General features: G+C 39.3%; 1 pseudogene; it reads left to right on the top strand.

The window, feature by feature from the left end:
• Positions 1-352: 352 nt before the first annotated feature.
• LOC119309243 lies at positions 353-6,682 on the top strand (annotated as a pseudogene).
• The last annotated feature ends 1,005 nt before the right edge of the window (positions 6,683-7,687 follow it).

Raw genomic sequence — 7,687 nt, 5'->3', positions numbered from 1 at the left:
TGTGTGTGTGTGGCTTGATTGTGTGTGTGGCTTGACTGTGTGTGGCTTGATGGTGAATTTGTGTGTGGCTTGACTGTGTGTGTGTGACTCTGTGAATATTGCATTTGCTTGATGGTGTGGCTGGTATTCTTTGTTGAATGATTGGTTGTATTACTTGTGTTTTATATTGTTGTGGCACGATTGATTGTTGTTTGTTGAATGCGAACTCGTATCTTGACGAATAATCATGTATGCTAACTTGGTATTGGTAGTTCCTGATCACCTATTACTTGTTTAGTGTAGACTTACTATTCTTTTTTCTGAACTTTTTTGTGATTATTTCTTCACATTGCACTGCTCGATCCATATCGACATGCCCACGCTGTCTGATGACGATAAAGATGTAAGGAACTCCTCCCAAGAATCTCTCTTGCTCTTCGTGTTAACTTGACGACTAGGCTTTACATGTTAAAAATATTTTTTTTTCGTGAAACTGGAGCTCCTTGCTGTAACCCATTATATGACTTTATTTATGAGCATGCACCACTTTCAGGTTATGAGAAAAATAGGGTGCCCCAACCAAGATTGACTTCCTCTCTCTTTCTTATACAAGGCATGCAGAAGATGTGTGGCAAGTAAGTAACTTCACAGTGCCATCTTTCCCAACAGATTGCAATTTTTTATATTGATGTTGGGTTGAATAGTATCACATGTTTGTTTGCATTTCATACTTTGGAAAAATGTTCCTAATGTTGATGGAGTATTTTTCCTACAATAGGCATGGGAGTTCCTCTCAAAGTTAGGTGATCTTAGCCAAACTCTGATTTTTGCCAAAATTGAGAATGTGGAGGTAATTTCAAGATGTTCCTTCAACATTCCTGAGCAACTTGGATTTGTTTACCACCTATTGACTCCTTATTCCTTACAGGGCTTGAACCATTTTGATGAGATCCTGGAAGAAGTAGATGGTATAATTCTGTCAAGAGGAAACCTTGGAATTGATCTTCCACCTGAAAAGGTTGGTTATCTCAACCTTTGCAATGCATTATCTCTTAACGTGTTGTCCTAGTAGTGAAAAAATTAGAGAGAATCACCCCAATGCATTGTTTCTTAAGGGTTGTATCTAAATGATGTTGCGTTGTGGAGAAAATTAAAGAGTAGGAAAACAGGGAGTGCAAGAAAACGAGCTAAGAGCCATACCTATATGAACATACAGCTCCACTCTCGTTCTTTCTTAATTATTACAGTGCCGCATCAGCATTTTGACTATGATAACGTGCTAAGAGAAGCACTATGAGTGCCCTTGGCAGTTGTGAAGGCATTTTGCTTGATTAACATGTATTTTCCCCATTTGCATGAAGCTTAGTGATGATTTTATGTGCTTTACTTAGATTTGCTCTTTTTTAAAACAAAAATCAAGGGTCTGTATTGAGCACTACTTTGTTCATTCTTTAGGTGTTCTTATTTCATAAGTCTGCTCTGCACAAGTGCAACATGGCTGGAAAGCCTGCTATTGTTACTCATGTTGTGGACAGTATGACGGACAACCTAAGGCCTGCTCGTGCGGAGGCAACTGATGTGGCAAACGCGGTGCTGGACGGTTAGTTTTTGCCTCTTGCAGATATCTTATACTTTGGTGATCCTGTAAGTTTTTGCCTCTTGTGGAATCCAATGAAAGTTCTGATTCTGAAAGCTCCGACTCTGAGGTATTCATTTACCTACCAATTTCGAAGTGGAAGCTGCATCATTTAATAGCATTTTTAATTATCTTTTTGCCTGATTTCACCATGTTTCACTTCGTTTTCAGAAGCCAGCTACCGAAGTGAAGAATTCTGCGGGTTGCTACTACACAAAAGAAAAACCAGGAATTGGACGGCTCTGACAGTGATTCTGATGATTCATCAGATGATGTAAGAATCATATTTCTAGCAATGCATGTCTATGTGAGATAATTACAAAAGCATAAAACATATTTCTTGCACTTACCATTCCCCTGATCTTGTCGTTTAATTCTGTGGAGTACTAATATTTCTTAGTCCTAACTGGAAAACCATTTGCAGGATATGGCCACTAAAAAATCAGTAGCCAATAAAGTGGTAGAATCCAGTGAAAGTTCTGATTCTGACTTTGAGGAGGTATCATCTACTAGTTATATGAAAACTAAGGCTTCATTATTCTGTCTTTATAATGTGATACTAACATTTTCAATATATTTCCAGGATACCACTGCTAAACCAGTTAAGAAGAATAAAGAATCTAGTGATAGCTCAGATCCTGACTCAGATTCAGATTCTGAAGAAGTAAGTTTTCTGTTGTACTTGTTTACTCTTGGTAACTTCTCTTGTGTGATATTTGTATTTCTTAAACATTGTTTTGTTTCTAGCAAATCTTTTGTCTATGCCATCTTTCTAATGCGGTTCCTTTCTATGTCCAGGATACCACTGCTAAAACAGTTTCTGTAAAGAAAGAAGAATCTAGTGGTAGTTCAGATAATGACTCGGATTCCGATTCTGATGAAGTAAGTGTTCTGTTACTTGCTTACTCCTGGTCACTTTTTTGCTGTGCAATGTTTAAAATTCCTTCCAATGTTTTGCAGCCAGCAAAATCTACTATTCCTGCTAAGAGGCTTCTGACAACAGAGAAAAAGAGTGAACATGTACGCATTATTTTTAAAATTTTATTTTCTTGAAAGCATTGTCTTCTGTGATATTTTTTGTACATTAATTGATCTTGTTGTAATTCAATATTTGCAGCCCAAGGATGATTCTGATGATAGTTCTGATGAGAGTGATGAAGAGCCTGCACTAAAGAAGCCTAAGGAATTTTTGGTGTTTGCTTTTTCATCTGAAGATTTTGGTCTCTAAGGTTGCCAAGAAAGAAAGCAGTGGTGATGATGACAGTTCTGAAGAGAGCTCCATCAGTGATGATGAAAACTATCAATCGGTGTCAATGTGAAAGTCCAAGCAGAACGAAGTATGGTTTGAGTATATTTATGCTATTGTAATTTTTCCTCTTATGTTTGATGGTAATCAGCCTCTAACTATCTTCCTAATTTCAGGAACGAAGATCTGAATCACCCTCGCCCCTCTAGAGAAATCAGTTTACTCATTCAAGTTCTGGAAATTCTTTATAGCTTTCTGAGTTTACTTCGGTCTTGCATGTGTTAGCTTTCTATTTGTCTGTTCCTTACCCTTTCTTTGTCTGTTTCCTGTGTGCAAGCGCTCCATTCTGTGTGTGAGACTGTGTGTGGCTTGACTCTGTGTGTTTGGCTTGACTCTCTGTGTGTGTGTGTGTGGCTTGACTGTGTGGCTTGATTGTTTGTGTGCTTGACTCTCTGTGTGTGTGTTTGTGTGACTGTGTGTGAATATTGCATTTGCTTGATGGTGTGGTTTGTATGCTTTGTTGAATGATTGGTTGTGTACAACTTGTGTTTTATATTGTTGGGGCCTAACACTGCCTTTGCCGGTCCCAAGCCCGGATGTGAAAATGTGGAGGGAGCTGCAGTTACCTCCTTTGTATTGTTTGCATTACGAGTGTCGATAGAAATTACACAGGCTAGGTAACTGTCCTAATCGAATAGTGAATCTTCACATAATTTGTTTGCATGTGATTCCTTTTTGAAGTTGTACGAGGTCAGTGTTTTTCTTATACGATACCAAAGGGAAGCGACTGTGTGTGGCTTGACTGTGACTGTGTGTGGCTTGACTCTGTGTGTGTGTGTGACTGTGTGTGGCTTGATTGTTTGTGTGCTTGACTCTCTGTGTGTGTGTTTGTGTGACCGTGTGTGAATATTGCATTTGCTTGATGGTGTGGTTTGTATGCTTTGTTGAATGATTGGTTGTGTATAACTTGTTTTATATTGTTGGGGCCTAACACTGCCTTTGCCGGTCCCAAGCCCGGATGTGAAAATATGGAGGGAGCTGCAGTTACCTCCTTTTATTGTTTGCATTACGCGTGTCGATAGAAATTACACAGTCTAGGTTATTGTCCTAATCGAATAGTGAATCTTCACATAATTTGTTTGCATGTGATCCCTTTCTGAAGTTGTACGAGGTTAGTGTTTTTCTTATACGATACCAAAGGGAAGCGAGTAACTAAGAATCGAGGCCTATAAGGGTTTTATTTTTCCCCCTTTTTGAATTTTTTTTACGGCGCCTTGTCAGCATGACGTGTATGATGCTTTGGTTTTACTTCTGTGCATGTATGACACGTTTTGCATTTGTTTTGGAGTCCACTGCTTTGACTGTCTTCTGACGCTTTGACTGTTTCCATCGTAGGTGACGTGTGCTTTCTGGTTTTGACTGTGTCTCCTTGTTTGCCACATATCATTTTCGTATGTCAGCATGTTTGGGCCGATTTTTCTGGGCTCTTCTCGTGGTACGGGTGTGTTCCTTTCTTTTTTCTTCTGCTGCCTATAAAGTCCTTCTGGTGTTAGATCTTCTGGTTGATCTGTTCCAAGTCACTCTGAATATATTCCTGATGCTACTTCTGGCGATGGATCTTCTGTGTTCTAAGTGCCGCTCAATATGTTCCTGGTATGTTTTGCTTAATTTATTTTTTCTGTTGTGTGTGCTTTTGCTGCTATATCCGTTGTGTTCATATTATTGTATGGTTTTATGTGGTTAGTTTTGAATCCTAATGAAGCGCGCCGGCGTTGGCATGAGATTCAACGTGGGAAGCGTCCTATTTATTTATACAACCACGATCCATTGGATGGAGTCAAGGAAATTCTCAAGCATAAAACGGCATCTTCTTACTCAGCGTGCTTTTAAAGGAGAAGTTGGTATTGAATTTATGGATCTCACACGAGGAAGGATCAAGTCCGGAATGATGATATACGAGATAGAGTTGGGGTAGCACTAATTGAGGAGAAGCTTGTCCAACATCGTTTGAGATGGTTTGGGCATATTCAGCGCAGGCCTCCAGAAGCTCCAGTGCAGAGCGGACGGCTAAAGCGTGCGGAGAATGTCAAGAGAGGGCGGGGTCGACCGATTTTGACATGGGAGGAGTCCGTTAAGAGAGACCTGAAGGATTGGAGTATCGACAAAGAGCTAGCTATGGACAGGGGTGCGTGGAAGCTTGCTATCCATGTGCCAGAGCCATGAGTTGGTTGCGAGATCTTATGGGTTTCACCTCTAGCCTACCCCAACTTGTTTGGGACTAAAGGCTTTGTTGTTGTTGTTGTTGTTGTTGTTGTTGTATAGCTACCTGATCCCGGTATATGAAATTGAGCCTCTTGAGAAAGTTACTGATGTGATGCTGCAGACAAAATTGACCATTACTTGTGTGAAGGGGACAAACGTTACCTCTTCCCAAATTGTATAAAGCCTGCTGATTCAGAACTACCTCCACATTAGTTGTTTACAAGTGGTGCCAAGGTATAAATAATTTGCAGGACATATGGAACACTAGCGATGGGCTAATTCTTATGGTCTAATTATTAGTGCAGTGCATATTACACTATTAATCTGCCATATTGTGATTCACTTGCATGCAAAAATCTGCCCCTAATGATTTATTCCCTCCATTCCAAAATAGATGACTCAACTTTGTACTAACTTTACTATAAAATTAGTACAAAGTTGAGTCGTCTATTTTGGAACGGATGGAGTATTTCAGTACGAATAGTACCATGTCCAAGTTAACGGGTTTAAAGCTAAATAGTATTGTGTCGGACTTTAAATGCATAATAATTTTTGGACAACTTTTGTAAATCAAAGTGAACTAATTTAATCATGATAGAGTATTGTAGCTGTTAGACTGAGTGGAGGAGGTTAGTGCCTGGCGGCTTTGAGAAACTAAATAACTTACCTACTCCCGTCTATTGTTTTTTTAATGTTTATATAGTAATTTCTGAAGAACGGTGATTTCATAATGGTGAGAGAAATGGCATGGCTATGTGTCAATTTTTTCCAGATTTGTTAGTGAAGCAACCTGGATATCATTTACTTGAGACTTGAGGTTGCTTGTCATATGTATTATTGTACTGGCAAATCTCCTAGTTCCTGTAATAATTTTTCCCGAGCAGTGTCTTTTTTCATCTGTACACATGTTCACTTCTTTTGGATCTAGTGAAAACATCAGATGAAGTTAATCCTTTCTGTTCCTGTTCATATTCATATTCAACTTGGATATTAACATGGCACTCATTTCAAATCGTTGTACTGGACTTGAATCATTTGCAGGATGAAGTCGAAGCGGCATGGATGGTAGCAATCAACAAGGAAATTAAACGTGTTGACAGAAGTTCTTCTGAAGGTTTGTCATTGCATGAACTTATTTAGCTAGGTTTAGCAGAAGATGCACTTCTGTTCTAAATTCAGCAAGACTGCCATTTCTTACTTTTGTACTTTTGTCATTCCAGGTTATGGATGATCATTTTAATGAGATCGCAACCAAAGTTATGAAGATGATTCATCAGCTGAACGTGAGTGAATTATACTAAAACTTTATGGTAAATTACATTGCTGATTATCGCCTCTGTGTTGCAGCAAATGAGACCACTGGTGTCTCTAGCTCAAAGGAGCTTGGTCTGGGAGAATCAAAAGTCAAGACCACAGTTAAAGGTGTAGTCCCTACTAAGCCAAACAATGTTAGCTCTACTGGTCGTTCTGATGGTACTTGGCTAAGTTCTCCTAAAGGTGCTCTTCTTGGTCTTGCTAGTTATGATTCAGATGACGAGGATGATGAGGGTGATGGGTAAGGGTTTAATTCCAAATTTATCATATGAAATTAAAGTTGTGCAGCTCATCCTAAAGAAAGTAAGTTCTTGAAAAACACAAAGCGGACATGGTTTCCTAGAATTTATTTTTTGAAGGAGGAAGAGCTTATTATTAACTTTCTGAGTTTACTTCGGTCTTGCATGTTTTAGCTTTCTGTTTTTGCTCCTATATCTATATATGTTTCTTTCCATTTCTTGTGGGCACGCGCTCCATTGTGTTTGTGTGTGTAATTGTCTGTGTGATGTGCCCCTATCTGTCTGTTTTTGTCTGTTTCTTGTGTGTGTGCAAGTGCTACATTGTGTGTTTGTGTGTGTGATGTGCCCCTATATATGTCTATTCCTTTGTCTGTTTCTTGTGTGCAAGCGCTTGATTGTGTGTGTGCTTGTGTGACTGTGTGTATTGCATTTTCTTGATGGTGTGGCCTGTATGCTTTGCTGAACGATTGGTGTTGTATAACTTGTGTTTTGTATTGTTGTGGTTTAACACTGCCTTTGCCGGTCCCAAGCCCGGATGCGAAAATGTGGAGGGAGCTGCAATTACCTCTGTATTGTTTTCCTTAGAAATCTGGATTGAAATTACTTTGTCCTAATCGAATAGTGAATCTTCACATAATGTCATAGTATGTGATTCAAGCTCTGAAATGCATCCTTCCTTGCTATGAAAAATCTAGCAAGTGTAATTGTCGTTAGAATTTGTCCCGTCTTCTAAATTAATCGCGCTGGTTTCTTAAATCTTGCCAGCACCGTTTTTTCTAAAAATCAGTTATCTGTTTTTATTTGGCTTTAGGTTGAATTTTCTGGCTGTCTGATCTTGCACGAAACTCAACGTCATAGATGTTCCTCATTTGTCTGTCACTCACGAGTGCATGTTGGGTTTATTTGTTGTTGAGCTTTTTATTCGGGTTGTGGGTCGTCCTCTCCTTGTTTGGATGTGGGGGTCTCTGCCAGGAAACCATGCGGTCCTGGTGTCCTATTGTTCTTCATTTG

Source organism: Triticum dicoccoides, chromosome 5B (assembly GCF_002162155.2).
Source record: "Triticum dicoccoides isolate Atlit2015 ecotype Zavitan chromosome 5B, WEW_v2.0, whole genome shotgun sequence".
NCBI lineage: Eukaryota > Viridiplantae > Streptophyta > Magnoliopsida > Poales > Poaceae > Triticum > Triticum dicoccoides.
The sequence above is the reverse complement of the archived record's forward strand: the minus strand, read 5'-3'. Positions and strand labels throughout refer to the sequence as shown.